Source organism: Protopterus annectens, chromosome 5.part1 (genome assembly GCF_019279795.1).
Source record: "Protopterus annectens isolate FY-2018-M chromosome 5.part1, PAN1.0, whole genome shotgun sequence".
Taxonomy (NCBI): Eukaryota; Metazoa; Chordata; order Ceratodontiformes; family Protopteridae; genus Protopterus; species Protopterus annectens.
The window spans coordinates 279,360,375-279,379,381 of NC_056736.1; the positions used below are offsets into that span (position 1 = coordinate 279,360,375).

Here is a 19,007-nt window from a genome sequence, read left to right on the forward strand (position 1 = left end):
AAATTCTATGAAAGTCTACACAAAGCAGAGAAACATGCATATAAGAACACAGACAAATAGAAATGTTTATGGAAGAATTAAATATGCCAAGGTTAGAGGTAGATGGGTCAATTACTAAACATCACCATTTTTCTCATCTATTTACAGGAAAGTCCCCAGGAATAGATGGTATGCCTGTGGAAGTTTGGAAACTAGGAGAGAAAAAAAAACTGAAAGATATTGCTTAATAGTATTTAAGAAGTACCAACGTCCTGGAAGAAAGCAGTGGTAGCGGTAATACCTTGAGAGAGAGCACATCTGTCAAAATCAGCTTCTTTAGATGCCCATCCATTTCAATACTAAACCACAATAAAAGTATTTAGGTCTATAATGGCTAAAAGAATAGCAAAAGGGATACCAAAATTTATAGATATGGCTCACTGTGGTTTTGTGAAGGGGAGGTAAACTTTAACAATAACAGGACATTGATTTTTATTTATTTTATTTATTTAACATTTGTTGACCGGGAAAGTCTGACTAGGTTCCACAGATCCTGTTTTCAAGCAGAGGCCCAGGGAGAAATGCTCCAGAAGAATGTCTTTAGAATGTGGGAGGAAACTGGAGTACCCGGAGGAAACCCACACGAACACAGGGAGAACATGCAAACTCCGCACAGAAGGCACCCCAGCCGAGAATCAAACCAGAGAACCTCTTGCTGTGAGGCGACAGTATTAACCGCTGCACCGCCGATTCAGAGAAGAGAAAATTGTAAGAAAAATACCACTGCTGCTGATGGGTCTTGATGCAGACAAAGCATCAGAGTAAGCTGGAACTTTGAACCAGGCAATAGAAATACTCGCATTCCCTGAAAGTCATAAGGTTGATCAGATTATATGAGGGTTCAGAAGTGAAAATTAAAAGTAGGTGGGGTCCTCTGAATTTCTGCTTGAGCAGAGGAACCAGGCAGGGGTGTCCCCTTTCTCTGTTATTTGCATTACATTTAAATCCACTGGCAAAGAAATTAAGGGACCCAGAAATTGAAACAATAGGTATGGGGAGTCAAGAAAAGCTGGATCTATTTGCAGATGATATTTACCTGATAAAACCAGAAAGGGACATTACAGTGGCGTGGAACAGTGAGACCATTTCAAATCCTTTTGGGATGCAAAAAAAGCTACAACAAAGATAATGGCAGTAAATTATGTACCCACACACAAATTGGTTCATAAATATCCATATTTATGGGGGGACATGATAAAAAGCATTTAGGAGAATGGATTAAAAAGGATTCCAGTGTGCCAGTTAAGGATGTGGGAAAAGACTAAGCAAAAGATTATACAAAAGCTGAGAAATTGGAAGTTCTGTTATATGGCTACTAATACTAAGATACAAGCAGTTAAAATGTTTTAGTCTTAGACGCAGGTCAGACATATATTTTTTAATCAACTGGAGAACTTGTGGGCAGCAATTATTAAAGAATGGAAGGATTTTATCTGGAAGGGGGTGGCAAGAGTCAAGTATAACAAGTTGATTTTTCCACAAGAAAAAGGTGGATGGGGATTAGCTCTGAAATGCCCTTCAAATTGGGCACACAGTTAAGGCTCCTATACATAGCAAAAGCAGAAAGGGATGAAGAAACGGGGGTGGGTAGGCTACAGAAACAAGGAGAGACTGGGATTTTGGATGCAGACCTTTAAAGAAAGCAATAATCACACAATATTATATTCATAAAGTAGCAGAAAATAGTCTAAGAACTAAGCCAACACAGGAATGGAGAAAGGAGACTGTTAATAGGTAGGCAACATAGGGCTGGAATTTATTGGAGAAACTGGCAAAGGAACCAAGGTATTGGAAGCAAATAACTATAGTGGGAAAGGTTACAGAATGAGAAGATGCAAAGATTTTATTTGTCCTGCAGGCTAGTGACAGACATCAGTCCTTCATAGGGAAGGTAGAGTATATACAAAGAAAAAGAAATAAGGGGGTCCTAAATTAAAGACCAACACTGGTAAAGTTTTTTTGCAGAATCTGGAACAGAAGCTGCCATTTAAGAAAAAATTAGTACAGCATATAAAATATTGCAAGATAACCAAGAATCAGAAGTGATTAGGAAAGATTGGGAAGAGCGGCAGGATAAGCAATTCACAAAGAAACAGGAGAATGTACATCTCCCAAACATGCAACAAAATTTACAAGATTTAGAATTTTTGCTTGGAAATGTTTATTGACATTATTATACCCCAAATAGACTCCACAGAATTTTTCCTCAGACAGCAAATGCTGAAATCTGATGGGGAAGAATAGGGAAGAATGGGGCAATTGAGAACATTTTCTGTAAGTGTAATGAGTTGCGACTTTTAAAGATAACCTGCAAACTACTGTATCAGAGATACTGGGTGAACAAACTGGTGTAACTAGAGAAATTATTTTTCTGAGCTACGATGGAGAAATCAGAAATACCTAGACAGTAAGGCCTTGCTGGGTCTAATTATGGTGGCCGCCAAAAAAAGAAGTTACTAGAAAATGGAAATCAAAAGTCTAAAACAACTGTTCAAGAAGTAGTGACTATAGTAACAAAGAATTGGAACTGGGTTCTTCAGAAAACAGGAACAGCAAATTAAATCTGAAAAAAGGGAATTATGGGAACAAATACAGGGGAAAAATGAGGTTTAAAAGGCAGGACTTTAATGAGCTATATAATATTTGACTGAATGACTGGGTAGATTATCAGTGATGCGTGTTTGCAACTAGAATTATGTCAATACAGTTTGTGATGTAAAATGCTTTAAGCTAGTATTGTGTGTATGATTTCTCATTTACATACATACATGCAACCCTGCCTTTGTCACAAGTTATAATTCAGTAAAGGTGTTTTTAGAACAGCATCTCAGACTAACCCTTTCTTTGCTTATGAGTACATATCCTAAATTGCTAAAATTTAGGCTTGCTTTTACCACCAGTGTTACCAGCAGTTTCAAATTTACACAAATCAAGACAACACACACCTTATCTGGCCTCTCTAACTGGCCTTTTTAACAGATCAAATTTCTGCTGTAGCAAGAGACAGAAGAACACGTCCACCTCTTCTGGGATAAATAGTGAGACATTGGAGTTTTAGATTTCATATTCCTTTGAAAAAATGCATGCCAAAAGAAATCCTGTTATTCTAGTCTATTTATAACCCAAAAATGCTATTTTATATGCTTGACTCCCATACCAATTATTCATTTATCCAGCCTAAGGTCCAATCCAATTTGAGCTTCCTTGTGCCTAGCTTGGACACCTGTGACTGCAAGACTTAAGATTGCTTTTAAAGCGATCTGGACCAACAAAGCTGATACAAGTATAGATAAATAACAATGAGCATCAATAACAAATAGTATCTAGGAAATAAGACAACAAGCAGTCTTCTGGGAAGATAAACCATCTATTCTTCTCCCTATAACTCTTGGAGTCCCACAAGGCTCTATTCTGGGACCCCTCCTCTTCACTATTTTCATAAATGAAAATCTCCCTTCCACAAACCACCTGCATACAATAGGCAGACGACTTGACATTAATATGTTCAGCCTCCTCGTCGGCTGGACCCAAGCAGTATTTACCTTAGTTGAAAACTGGTTCCCATCAACGCTGTCTCCTCCTTAACCCCCAAAAAAAACTAAATTGGTACTATTCTCCCTCACTCAGAAGTCTCCTATCAACTTCACAATCGCGTCTAATAATGATACTGTAATAACTCTGGACACAACCACCAAACTTTTAGGTGTAACAATGGATCATAATCTAAACTTAGACACACATCAACCTAACCATTAAATCAGTTAATAAACTTGGTTTCCTCTACAGACTTAAACCCCATCTCACACCTCTAGCTAGGACTGCTATTGCCAGAACTCACTTAATCTCCACTCTTCTCTGTGTGTCCCCAATCTATATCAACTTATCCAAAATAATCCTCATAAGTTGGAAACTGCCTATAACAGCTAGATTTGCTACTGGCACTCCTTTTCGAACCCACCACTGCCAAATTCTTAAATTGCTAGTATGGCTGGAATTGCAAAGCCAGATTTTTTTCCCAGCAACTTACTACTATACACAAGATCTTACACCATCCCACATATACACCTATATCTCTACCCTTACCAGACCATATAAAAATCCAACAACCCTTCGATCAGCTAATAAGGTACTAGTAGCTACCCTAAAGTCCAACAAATATGGAGATAGCTTGTTCTCAAACTCTATTGGTAACTCTTGGAACACTCTTCCAACTGCACTAACAACCCTTTCTTCTACCCCACTTTCCAAAAAGCCTATAGTTTATTTTTTAGGCAAGGTTCAAATAAACTCACCACCATAACAAGAACAGGCAAACAAGAGCCAAGGGTAATGCTACTCAATGCTAGAAGTTAAATCTCAAAATGCACTCACTCAAGGCACTACTTAAAATGGAAAACTGATATCTGTGCAGTGACTGAGACCTGGTTCAAGGCTCCAGGCTATAAAACTCATACCACACTTTTCGGCCATGTAACCTGAACCGAAACACCAAAGGCGGAGGTGTGTCCATATTCATTAAGGATATCCACACCTCCAGGCTAGTTGCTTAGCACAATGCATCCGAGGTTATCCAAGTGCAACTAACTCTGGGCAAAACTGCAATCCAAATTGTAGCTTGCTGCAGATCCCCCACCATGCCCCAGGATTCCCACTCTTCTTGATGTACTGGAAAATATTAGGGTTCAACCAAACACCCTAATAATGGGCGACTTCAACTACCCCACCATTAACTGGGAAAGCTACTCATGTGCCAACTCCTTAGCTCAACGCTTTCTGGAATTCATAAACTCCAATGCCCTGGATCAACTTATCCACACCCCCACCAGGAGCAACAATATCCTAGACCTAGTCATTACCAACATGAATGACCGGTGTTCCACACCTGAAGTCAACTCCTCGTTGGTCCGATCAGACCATAAGCTAATCACCCTTGATATCCACATCCCGCTCCCACCCCCCCAATTAAGGAAACCACAGTAAAAAATTTCTCCAAAGCCAGCTTCATGCTTCTTAAGACAGAAATGGTAAGCTTCCATCTGCAGATGGACAATACAATTACAACTGCTGAATCCTACGCAAATGCACTCTATAAGCACTTACATGAGTGCATGGATCGTGCTATCCCAAACAGAACCTAGATGCTATACTCAAAAAAAAAAAAAAAAGGAAGCCAATCTGGTGGTAAGAAGCCGAGATCCTTTATAAGATCCTCCAAAGCTAGCTACAAAAACAATCGCCACCAATTCCAAGGAAAACTACAAAGCATTCTATAGCTATGTCAAGAATCTCGATGGCATCCCCACATCTGCTCAGAGTTACAGCACAAAGGCACAAACATTACAGAACCAACTGATATTGCCAACATCTTGACAGATAGGTTCAGTGATAACTTTACCTCCCTCTCACCCCCTAAAGGGCCCATATCTATACAGGAAGAATGAAGAGTCCCCTGTAATCACAACTACGCTGGTAAAAGCTGCATTCTAAATCCCAGGCTGCATTTTACACAAACTTCAGAACGAACTGGCTCCCCACTCAAGCACCATGTTCAATAGCCTCACGTCAGGCTTTGTGCCCACTGAATGGCACACAGCAACACTTATCCCACTCCACAATGGGGGAGCCGCCACTGATCCCAGGAACTACCTATTAGCCTGACAAGCCTGGTCTGCAAGGCCATGGAATGTATCATGGAACTCTAACAGACATTGGTAACCTCCAAATTCTGGATCCCACCCACTTCGGGTTTGTGAAAGGCAGATCATGCCTCCTGAACCTGATTGACTTCTTTGAGGCAGTCACCAAAACCGTAGAGGAGGGTAAGGTGGTTCACACAGCCTATCTGGACTGCACCAAGGCTTTCAACGCCACCACCCATTCTGGAATTACAGCTAAACTCACTAAACTAGGTATAAATCCCTACGTCACAAGATGGGTTGCCAACTGGCTCACTGAGAACCCACACTGTAAAAGTTGCAGACACCAAATCTGACCTCAAAGCAGTGACAAGTGGAGTACCACAGGGTTCCGTCCTGGGACCTCTCCCGTTTTTGTATCTACTTCTCTGAAGTACAGGCTAACACAGAAGGCCTCTGACTAATGAAGTTCGCAGATGACTGCAACCTAGGAGCCATAGTAAAGTCCCCAAATGATGTGGACATCCTACAGAAGGGCCTCGCTGAAACAGATGCCTAGCTGGCCTCAAGTTCAATGCCAAAAAGTGCAGCGTCATCCCCTTTGGTAAAAACTCCCTGTACCCATGAACTACCGCATAGGCAATCTACTTAACACAGAATGCGTGATGAGACCTTGGGACCCAGGTGGACAGCATTCTCTCCTTTGATAGTCACATCGCCACAGTAGTCAGGAAGTCCTTCTACGTGGCACACCTCTTCATAAAAGGGTTAACAGTACTATATAAAATGTTCCTGTATTTGAAATGTTTTACCCGTCTGACATTCTGTCTTGTATATGGTCAAGATTTCAGTCTTTTAAATTGTCTTAATGTGGAGCTTTTCTACCCGGGCCTCCACTGAAAATGGACATATATCCACAGTCAGACTATCCCGGTCAATAAATAAAAAATATTTTTTTGCACTTGCTCTGTTTCAGTGATATTTAACACTTCAGTGATAAATTCAACCAAACAAATGCAACACAGCTTTTCTGCCTGCACTTACAGGTAGCTTTAACAGTATTCTGCAAAACCTGTTCTGAATTGCCAAAGTTCTGCGTCTGTCAAAATATTTCTAGTCTTTCAAAGGGTGTGTACATTGTGAACACTTCAGAAATAGAACTTATTTCCAAGGATTCCAAAGTATTTCTTACTGCACTAGAGCACAAAGCCAAGTGCAAACTTCACCCCTATCCCCACCTACCATATCCCAAAATATACCAGAGACAGGCCCTCTGCCTAGTATCTCTAGAAAACAGGTCATCTGTGCACTCGAAAGGCCAAGAATACAGCCTCAATGGTACCAGATAACAGAGGCTGCTTACTAAACAATCTAAAGTACCACCTAGGACACCCACTTGGCCCTCTACTCACAGCTTCAGAACTGGCTAAGTTCCTGCAGAATTGAGAACAGCAACAGTAATCCCCCTGCACAAAATAAGGTCATCAACTGACCCTGGGAACTACAGGCCCACAAGTCTAACTAGCCTCATCTGCAAGACCACTGCATTATGGACCTTAACAACGACATAGGCAACCTCCAAACACCGGACCCAACCCAGTATGGCTTTATTAATGGTGGATCATGCATATTAAACCTGGTGAACTTCTTTGAGAATGTCACCAAAACCATGGACGAAGGCAAGACAATTCTCACAGCCTCTCTCAACCTTGCCAAGGCTTTTGACAATTCTCCACTCTGTAATCATTGAGAAACTGAGATAGAAGTAACCATTACATTACTAGATGGGTAGCCAACTGGCTCACTGACAGAACACACACTGACAAAATTGGTGACTCCATATCCATCAGTGGAGCACCACAGTTGTCTGTGCTGGGCCCCCTACTCCAACTCCACCAGAAAACCAAAAAGTTTTATATTGCCCACATTTTCATGAATTCCCACAGCTGCTTTTGATGCATTACAAAATGTAAAAAAAAAAAAACTGTCAGTAGTTTTTTCAAACTGTTAAAACCTAAATGCAAATAATTTTGTAATCTGTGCCATTTGGTCATTTGTACCCACCTAATTTTTGTATCATTTCAAAGTGATGTTCTTGGAATTGCACAATTACTGTTCAATAAACGGAGCTACGTCTAAGCCTGCAAAAAGCTAAAAAGTGGGGCTCCTGGCATCGCACAATTGGAGCACTAGAGCTCACAATCTGCTAATTTACATCTAGCCCGCAAACAGCAGTCTAGCATTTTACTGGACCATAAAAGGCGAACACAGTCTTACAAACCTAAATTTTAGACTCGTATAGTACTCTTGTCTCTGACTGGTGGCTGCTAGTGCTGTGAGAGTACTACGACTATTGTGCCATCTGCAATGACAATAAAGTGATTGCCTGACTGACCTGCTTGCACAGACAAGCTATAGTACGCCATAGCTTTCCTGATCTAGTAAGCACAAATCAGGGAACCGATAATGCAATATAATGAATATGTTACTATACTGTAAAGGAACCGTGAATATAGAGCTCAGACTGTTTATGGTCCTAATTCACTTGGTCAGTGGTATGGGTACTCATTTTCTGCTAGAAATACTTTTTCAACTACATTTTTATGCTTTTACCCACTTCTGCCCTGCCAACCACCAAATCTCCCCCAATGGACGAGGCCATTTAATCCCCAGTGGTGAGGCAGCCGCAGATCTACCATGGCAAGAATCATCTGCAGGAACACACAAACACACCTTACATCTCCCCTGTTTGGAAGCGGAAGAAAAAAAAAACATGATTTTTACAATGACAAATCATTAAAGGCCACAGACTTTGCACTGAATCTTTGATAAAACGCTTATTTCACATCATTTGTCATTTTTTAAACTAGAGTTTCAAAGTGGCAAGTTATGTTACTGGCTATTCAAATTTTGTGATGGTTGTGTCCAGATTTTTGACTGGATGGATGGCCTAATGGTTAAGGTGCTTGCCTTACAAACACAAGGTGTAGGGTTTGAGTCTCACAAGGGATAATTGGCTAGGCTTAAAGTGGCTTGCAAGGGCAGTTAGCTTAGTACTAACCTATGAACCTATGGATATACTTACTTTGAGAGCCTTTGTACATAATTTCAGGCATCTGTGGGTTGAGAGGAATTATGGCAAAAGAATTCACTAACACAACACAAGTCACGAGGCCTACTACAACTCCATATTAAGAAGCATGTTCCTCCTCTTATCAATGTCATTAGAATAAAACCACCAAGACCATAAAAGCAGTTTGTAAAAACATTTATTTTCTGAATAAATAGCAGCACATCTAAACTACATTAAAGCTTAGAACGCTAACATAGCAGAACTACAGCATTAAATAAAGATAGTCTTCTGGAACATTTCTTGCACAGTTCATATTTTCGATCAATAGTAAATGCATATTTGTCAGAAACTGTCAGCATTACTCACATACTCTGTACTCTCTTATGACTTAACTTGCATAGTTACACAAACTAACCTGTATTTATCATGGAATACAGATGACAGACCAAGGCCTTATCTTTGTTTCAGAACAAAGCATCACTATATAAACGTATCTACCTTACAACTTTATACAGCTTTCCATTAAAAATTTCTGATCTGAAATACAAAAATCCAATTGGTCAAGTTGTAATGTCAGAAATAATTCTACTACAGAAAATCCATCTTGACATTTGTATTTTTGATCATTCACAATAAGTGCAACACCCCACCTCACCTTCAATGCAATGTGGCTGTGTGCATCCTGCTCTGCCCTATTCTCCCCCAGGATGGCCATGTCCATCCTCCCTATCAGCATCAAGTGCCAGAGCTGCTAATCAAACTAGAGAACCTAACCCTTCTAATATATTCAGAAGTATTGAAAACACCAAATGAGAAGCAACTTACTTTGCCACACTACCCTTGAAAAATACTGCAGTATAGTTGACCAAGTCATCTATGAATGGATTATGTGGCAGAATGACAGAAGAAACTAAAGAAAAAGAACTGGTCTCTTGAGTGATGAATAGAGGATTCAACAGGAGTTCAGTCAAGATACGATTGCTGGAAATACTGTAACTGGGAATACATTGCAATAGCCACATTTGTTGTTTTCTTTTTTTTTTTTTTTTTATTTGAGCATATCATCCTAATCAGATACCTGAACTATGCACATTCAAAAGTTGTACTTTTGGCAGTAACACATGGAGCTGGTGGACCAAAGTGACTGGCTGCAGCCACCATGCAATTGCAGACTTTAAACAGTAATTAATCCAGGTTGGCAGGACAAACATATGTGCAACTACATACAAGCTGAAATACATAAGTGTCCATTATTTTTTTTTAACTTTGCTACGTATCCAACAGACAATAAATGTCTGTGGATGCAAGTGATTAACCCAATCACAGTGGAAGTCCATTGACAAAAAGGTATAAACAGGTTGGAAAAGTATTCTAAAATAGTCACACGGCACCCCCACTGCCTTATGATCACTTCGTACCCCCCTTAAATTTACCTTTCATTTTAGCCCCTTTTTTGGTTCGCTAAAAATTCTGTCCGATGTCCTTTACCCTGAATGTTTTCTGAGGAGATCCCAAGTTTCAGTTTTAAATACAAAACACCTGATAAGGTTCGTCTCACCATCCTTAAGCTGGACACTAGCCTGTCTCTAATACTTCTTCAGGGAGAAAGTGGTAAAATAAAAGTTAAAATGAAACTGTACTAAGGTACTTAAGAGTAAAGTTAATCTTCCTCAAGTAGGTGCATGTAAACGAATGCAAAAGAATCTAAACAGTGCTTAACGTTACATAAACAGGCAAACCATATGCAATAACATGACACAGTAACATGTTGTAATTGGCATTTAGAAGAAAAAAAATCTACTTTCAAAGATACTCAAGAAAGAAGACCTCCATCTCTCTCACACACACACACAAAAAAGAAAAACTTTACAACAGAACCAAGACAGTTACAGATAAAAAGCACTATCATCCTACATGTAGGTTCATAGGCAAGTTTTAGGCTAGCTGACCTTGCAGACCATTTTAAATTTACTACAACAGTCCCGACTACGTACTCAAATGCCATCCTATAATTTAGGCATACATCTCAACTATCCCTGCTTTGATGGAATGTTCCTATTTTCTGACTTTGTTCACCCCCTGCAAAGAATGTCCGTACTTTTTTTTTTTTTTGGAGGAATGTCCCCATTTCGGACTTGACTTACCCCATTCAATGTTCTCAACCTCCCTCATCACATGTGATTCTGAAGAGTACACACACACACACACACACACACATTACATGAACAGCAAAATAGTTGCCATACCTCAAAAAATATGTCTCGGATTTTCAGGGACCAGGGACATTCCTGAATTTCAGTAAATACTTAGTTCTGTCCCTCTTAATACCTCCTAGAACTGGTGACTACTGAAGAAAATGTGAATTACATTGATATCAATTCTTTTTATCGCTCTTGTTTAAAAAAAATGAGTACTTGCGTATTATCGCAACTAGATTTTTGCAGTTGCTGTAATACGTCCGTTTGCCTAAAAACGGATAGTGGGAGTTGTGTTAAGGTGGAATTGTTTTCAATGGGTATGACTTAAGTTTGTCCTTACATTTGGTAAAGTAAATCAACGTGGAGAAGGAGAAGTGAAACTACGTACTGTAAAGGTTTACTATTGAAATGTCGAACGGCACTACACTGACTGTACTATAGTTGAACATGGAAGTTCGAAAATAGTAATGTCGACGTCAAAAAACAATCTAGGGCTGTGTTTTAACATGGGTCGAGGTTTGTAGTTCTGAACAATACTGAACACCTACCTCGACCCATGTTAAAACCATTCCTAGATTGTTTTTTTTGACGTCGACATTACTATTTTCGAACTTCCGTGTTCGACTATAGTACAGTCGACGTAGTGCCATTCGACATTTTAATAGTAAACCACTGTAAAGTTGGTCACACTGCTGTTGTGCTGCAGAAAATGAAAGATGGACACCTGGGAAATGTTTGGTTGAACTTCTGCTGTTCTGCAACAGGGATTACTTTGTAAGTGTACAATACTTTCTTCAGAGAATAAGGCACAGAGACCTGCAAATCATTTTTGGTAAATTGTTGGATTTATTGTTGCAAACTGTTGAATAGAACTGAAGTTAAGGAGAATAAGTATGCGCACACTTTATAAAGTACTTGTACAATGATGCTGTTCTGTTAAGTGGCAGTCAGATAATTTTTTTTGGAGTGGTTGACAATAATGGTTTATTTTTTTTGGATTCAGATGGTGTTATCCTTGTGGATACTACTTACTGTTGTTGGACTGTTTAGTGGATGTTTTATGGCAGCATACTTGTGGATTGTTCAGTCGCTGGTTTACTGTTTGGTACGTGCCTAACACATAACAGGACTTGAAAGTGTAGTATGAGTGACATGATTTTGGGACCGGCTTCAAACAAATCTTAATTTTTCAAATATTACACTGCTATTCCTCCCGAAACAAAGTTTTTTGTTTAAAGATAACATTGTCTGTGTGATTCTGCATACATTTCTGGTTTAAATTACCCACGGCAAAGAAAGCGGTATTATCGCAAAATCCGGTTGCGATAATACGCAAGTACCAAAAAATGTATTTGAATAGTACCCTAGATTCGTACTGGCATAGTACTCGCCTATTTCCAAAATGTGTAACACGTACTAACAGCTTACAAGCAACTTTAACCAGGAAGCTCAGTAAATTACTCAGAGGAGTTATTTTAAGGATTCTATTAATGAAGTAACATGAATATAGTTCATCATAGATTAGTTAAAATTAATAAATGTGCGACAGACCCTTTAAATGTGGAACAAGGCTTTAAGACTCAGGAGGAGGAACGTAACGAGGAACGGTTAAGAGGTATGCACGTTACTGGCAGCAAAAGTTACATGCTCTTTAGTATACATATTTTAGCTAATCAGGTAGCCAAACTGTCAATTACGTTCAGAAGAATATGCACAGCGTTATGATAATTCCTTTCTAAAAAGCTTGTCATGGATTTTCTTCATAAAGAAAGACCTTTCTAACAGTGGTCAAGACATAACACATTAAACAATGGAACTTAACTATTAAATTTCATGCAATATATGGGAAGAGATTACACTTAAAAGTAGGATTTTGCTCTGAAATCCTCTTTTTTTGTAAGGTCGATGCTATGGTTGAGAAATGTCCTCCTTGTTAAGAAAAAACCTACTCGGAATGAAACATGCACCACCAGTACGCGCAAAACAGCCACAACGTTTATCTCTCCTATACTTTCTGAATAAAACTTACAGCCCGCGAAAGTGCAGCAAAGCATGCTAATTACACTTCCTGCTACATATAAAAGATATTAGCAACTCACCGAAGCACAAAAAAACTACTTTATTAAAAAAATTTCTGAATACCATTGTGCTAACAACTTACCAGTAAGCACAGAAACCTGACTACGATAATAATACCTCTACAAAATACCGTAAAACCAAACGAAGAGCGAGCATGTGTAAGCACACGTGGTTACAGAACAGCGTGAAATGAAAGACTAAGTGCAAAATCGATCTGATTTTTCCAAACTATTGATTAAAATATGTATGAGGTGGGACACACTAAACGCACGACCAATCTAGCCTTCACTTGTTGGTTACGTTTAGGTTGGGCGCGGCTTATGCTTCACTTACAAATTGTATAGGTGGATTGTTTGGTAGTTCTTATAGTTTATGATTAATTTTGTAGTCCTTGCAAATCATTTTTGTACATATGTAAATTATTTGTTCACTTGGAAACAACGCAAAGACGTAGACGTAATTTAATGCCTTTTATTTCACCCACATAGGTTTGCAGTTACTCGAAAGTTCGTATTTACAAAAGCCCTTTAAGGGGAGAAAAGACTATGTTAAGGAATTATTCTGCTAAGTATTGGCCGTTGTGCTTTTTATTAGTAGACCAACACACAATTTCTTAATGTTTCTACTGTCGTGGCTTCGCACTAAGATTGGAATACTGGAATCTTTTTTGGCCAATATAAAGACTACCTTACAAGCTGTTTAAATCTCAACATTATTATCTCACCAGTCTCAACGTCTCCAAACCACCACTTTAAGTCTTTTGCTTCCATGAACTACTAGGGTTGCCACCTTTTCAAATCCCAAAGTGGAACATTTTTGGTACAAACGTCGGATTTTGCAGGCCAAAACATACCCACGGCCAGTACAAATGACAGAATTTCACCTTTTTGTCTACATAAAAGCTTATTTTTGTAACAAGTTAGTTGCTTATTCTGTTTCTTATAACATTTAGGTGTTTTCGATATAGAATAGCTGTTTTATGCAACTATTACATAAAATATAGGAAATAATTTTGCCCTAAAATCTTAGGACATTTGCCATTTTTACAATTCTTTTGCAGGACACAACTTCCCAAATAAGGACTATCCTTCGCATAGTGGGACAGGTGGGGTAACCGTATGAACTACGCAACGTCCATAACGACCAGGAATGGACCACATTTAACAACTTGGGAATATGATTATTATTCATTCAGAAAGCTGAACATACAACTGAATCTGATTGAATTTTATCTTCCCTCTGAATATGCTTAGACATGGAATGTTTGCTTTTCTACTGAGTTCATTTTTATTCGATTCACATGCACGTTAATTTTATGAAACGATAAAACAGCGTATATTTGTGTATTGTTTTTTTTTCTGTTGAAACAGCCAGTAGGTTACCAACACACTGCGACACAAAACTTTCAGACAAGACTGGCATGTGGACTACAGCTCCCACAATTCCTGAAATTGATGACGCTTTCCTTACGAGAAAGAGATCCGCTGTTTCACATCACGACAGTTTGGACTTTACATATAGGGAAGTGTTATAGAACATAGCACTGTAAATAATTTGTAGTTCGTTTTCTTCGTATGGAAGTCTGTGTGCTCACTGTACAAGTACAGTGCTGCAGAACGGCTGGTTTTCATGGAAGCGAATCGTGATTTAATGGAGTTCACTGTCAAGAAACCTACTGTAAAGGTGAAGTGGCGTTAATTGTGTTAGTGTCCATCAGCTTTAAATGACTCGAACGCTCGATGGCTTCTTTTTTAGGGGTTGTTCTTTAAGCGCTGTTCAGAAAACCCAGTATCTTCTCATACCCATTCTCTTATGGCGATTGCTACTTATGGCCAGTGTCATGACTGTTCTTAACTGCAGAAACATGTAATTTCATGTATTGCAGGTTAATCGTTTGTAATCATCAGTACTTTTGCATTTATTTTTCTGGCATTTGGTACATCTTAGAAAACGTCAAGATACGGGTCACCTTCTTCCTTCACAAATTAATTACTGATGATGTAGAGGAGACCAGAATAGAACCTGATCTTTCTACCCCAGGATCAGCTTAACTGTTTAGAAGGTAGTCTGATGTTCCACCCATCACAGTGAGAAAAGATGAAGAGTTATTTAATTATTTAACGTCACTTCTGCATTAAGTAATTACAATACTCGCACACATATTTTAGGTTGCCAACATTGTTGTGTCATTATTATTTACTTCTGCAGGTGTTCAGGGCCAGCTATGGAGAGAGAAGATCGCCAAAACCCGGGACATTATCTGTACCCAATTAATGCAAGAGCTTGGAGAGGGAAATTACATGAAGGCATATTATCGTTGTATGGTTGTGTAAAATTTGTTGAATAAATAAGTTAAATAACTTGGGACTATAGGAACAGTGTTAGGCAGGCAGTAATGGGGACTATAGGATTGCTACCTATGTAGACCTTTCAGTAGACACACAACATTTCTTGCTACCGTTTTTAAGCACTTGATAGTGGTCATGTCACAAAATGAGCAGGGCCATACATAACAACCTTGGTGTAAATTTATGCTGACCTAGCTAATCATCAAGTCTAGCCTTAAAGGTGGTTAAAGTAGTACTTTGTTTGACCTATAGTGGTACTGTAGTCCATAGACTGGGAATACATTCAGTTAGGAACTTATTCCTCCAATAAGTATTGTTTATTTGGTGGTGTACATAGAGCCACACTGTTTTTTGCAAAGAAGTAGGAAGTCAAAAGATTTTATTTTTCAGTGCTTGGAAGAGAGACATAGGCCACCTCAGAGCAGGTGGTAGGCTACTGCGTATAAGGAAAGCTGTGCTAATGTGTAGGGGTTGCATGATTATGTGCACAAACAGCTTTTCAGAGAAATGTGAACAGTTGAACCCTTTTAGTCAATAAGACAGTCTGTCTTTTTTTTTTTTTAACTTACCTGAGATTGTGCCACCATCTGAGTTCTGTATTAATATAGGGGTGCAAGGACCCACCCCCAATGGTGGTCTGGGCAGCTTACCCTTCACAGAAAAAAAATGACAGTGCTCACCATTCAGTTGTCAGGGTTTTACTGAAATGTATTTAGCAGCCATGAATTATGTTCAGCTTAACAATGAGGAGTTTTGCTACATTGTGTTTTTTAGTAGTTACTTGAACTTTTCACACAATGGCACATACATATTTTTGTTGACACAGTGTTAGCATAGAGTGAGAGAATCTATGAGGAAATTCACAAAAGATGGCATGCAAAGTATGATTAGTTAATGGGATAAATAGGGTGTGTGTGAGGCATGTATGTTATCCATTAAGTGATACCCATTTTGCAGATGCATTCATTTTTTAATAGTAACTTTATCTGTTTTTGGTTCACATGGGAGTGCATTCATTTTCTGATGCACTTTTTATCCATTTTTGGTTCTTGAGGAGAGCCAGATTGTCTAATAGACTTTCAAGCAGTGGGCATGAGGAAGAGAACTACTTTTGGACAGGATGCTAATGTGTCACAGAGCACACACACAAATGTATCTGTGAGCAGTTTAGAGGGCTACCAGTTTATCTGTTGACTTGTCCATACTCGCAGACAGCTGTGGACAATTTAAAGAATTGTCAGTTCACTTATTAGCATGTCTTTGAAATATGGGTGGAGAGTCCATACCTCTCAAGTGTACCTCATTACGAGGGACATATCTCATTTGGGGTCTTGAAAAGTTCATGTTCCTCGAAGTTCCTCAGAGTTCCACATTGAAAAAGTCTATCACACACTGAATGTTAGGAATTTTTTAAGTGAAATCCATGCTAAATAGAAATTAATCATATTAATTAATTAAAGGATCTTCTTTATAAGTAAAACCAGCATATTTTAACCATCCTGTGACCTTCTTCATTGAAGTTGTTAGTAAGCCATTAGTATGTTTTCCACATTTTGTCCATTTGTTCCACATTATGAAGGCGAGTGTTCCTCATTTTGGAGATGGAAGGGTGAGAGCTATGGTGGAGACAGGAGGACCTGACAAAAATACTTTCAGGCCTAGGGAGGATAATCTATATGTGAGACATCTGTGCTAACCACTGTGCCTCCCCAGCTGTAGGTTCAGTTAAAAAAAAAAAAAGTGATAGCATACAGTTGGAGGGGACTTTGAAGGAGATGAGACAAAATAAAAAACAGGAAATTGTTTGTGACTTTGCTACGGCAGCAATCTAAACCATTGTGTTAGTAGAGACTGGGTAAGGTTCAGGTTTGCAGAACATAATTTGAAAAGTGGAATGTACCTCTCAGCTGGGGACTGACTACTGGACTGGCTTAACTTTTTGAGTCTTAAATGTTGTTTAAGTTTTAACTGTTGCTAAGAGTTTCCAAAGTGAGACAGAAAAGTGTTTTAAGTGAATGCCTGGCAGCAAATCTTTATTTATTATTTTACTTTATTTATTTACATTTGTTGACTGGGAGTGTCTGACTGGATGTAGGTCCATTTTCAGCGGATGCCAGGGGAGAAAAGCTCCACAGTTAAAATAAACAGACAGTAGTTACATTGGATTACATAGCGGTTAACAATTTGATTAACATAGCAATTAATTACAAACATATTTACAGATGAATAACATAGTATATCAGTAGACAACTAGAATTTTTATCTGTGAAGTAGATAACAGACATTAACAAATGTTACAGTAAGAAGTTTCTGTTGTATAAGTATTAGGCTTATGAGCATCTGAGCTTGCTATAATCAAGGTAGTTAGTGGGGTGGAAAGAAAGGTAGTGGTTGGATGGGGTAGGTGATATTAGAGTGGGAGTTGCAAGGGCATAGCCAGCATGTTTTTAGGTATGTTTTTAGTAAAGTTTTGAAGTGGGTGCATGGTGGTATGGAGTAATTGTGGGTGGGAGGGAGTTCCATAATTTGGCCATGGCGCAAGAGAATAGTGCTTCACCAGCAGAGTTATTGGCTTTAATGATCTGCAAGTGATTGTTGTTGCTGGATCTTAGTGGTCTGGTGGTGTGATAGGGTTGGAGTAGATTCTGGAGGGATGGGACATTTAGTGGATGGTTTACTAGTTTGTGGGTGAGTGAGAGTTGATACCATTGAAGGAGATGAGGGAGTTCAAGCCAGCCCAGTTCAGCAAGTGAGAGACAGTGGTGACTACGGTAGGATGCTCCTGTGGCGAATTTGGCGATTTTGTTGTAGCAGGTCTCTAGCTTGTTTAGATCGCATTGCCTTAGGTTGGTATATACTGGAGAGGCATAAAGTGGGGTGGAGATAAGGAGGGAGTTTGGTATTGAAATCTTTGGTGAGAAGTTTCTTATTTCTATATAACGCTCCTAGTTTTTTGTGGACTTTTTTTATGGTCATGGATATGTGAATGTCAAATTTTAGTTTGTCTATTTCCACTCCTAGCAATTTGGTGTGTTCAGTAGGGTATATAGTGGTGTTGTCTTTTGCTGTGATGTTAAAGTGAGAGTTCTGAGTATGTTTGGTGGGTTGGAAGATGAGTAGTTTAGTTTTGTTTGGGTTGAGTATTAATTGGGCATCGGATAACCAAGTTTCAACAGAGGAAAAGGCTTCCTGTGTAACATTTGCAGTTTGGGTAGGGACTAGGCTGAGCAGATGATGGTTGAGTCATCTCCGTATTGTATGAGTGTCCGAAAAGCACACAACTTCCAAACAGAAAAAATGCAGTTATAGGCGCTGTTCTCCAGTAACAATAAAGGTTTTCCTCTTAATAAAATGTGGAAACTCAGGTTTCAATAAATTCAAGGTCCAAGTCCAACAGACCATTAGGTAAAACGTTTCAAGACACCAATTTATTTGACAAAAACATCTCCCATATGGAGACTTCATCAGAATCTGTTACACATACAAATCTTCAGTTTAAATACAGCTAAGTAAAACACACTTAATTAATGTTGACTTCTAATATAATTAACATTGAGGAGCCAAACCTTTGGTAATTTACACTTGAATGTTAATACAAAGTTGTAGAGGTTCATAAGAATTCATGATCTTAACA

The 19,007-nt window shown here is 38.9% G+C and overlaps 2 protein-coding genes across 4 annotated transcripts in view; one reads left to right on the forward strand and one right to left on the reverse strand.

The window, feature by feature from the left end:
- GART (phosphoribosylglycinamide formyltransferase, phosphoribosylglycinamide synthetase, phosphoribosylaminoimidazole synthetase) overlaps nt 1–13,270 on the reverse strand; it is a 1,783,038-nt gene extending 1,769,768 nt beyond the window's left edge. Inside the window, exon 1 of the mRNA XM_044072949.1 lies at nt 13,108–13,270. The gene's annotated coding sequence lies outside the window, so the exon portion shown is untranslated. The remainder of the gene's footprint in view (nt 1–13,107) is intronic.
- A 1,223-nt stretch (nt 13,271–14,493) lies between these two features.
- The window catches only part of SON (SON DNA and RNA binding protein), a 1,200,918-nt gene continuing 1,196,404 nt past the window's right edge, over nt 14,494–19,007 (forward strand). For 2 of the 3 annotated variants that reach the window (XM_044072950.1, XM_044072951.1), the window contains exon 1: nt 14,494–14,708. The gene's annotated coding sequence lies outside the window, so the exon portion shown is untranslated. The remainder of the gene's footprint in view (nt 14,709–19,007) is intronic. The other variant, XM_044072952.1, reaches the window with a different exon arrangement.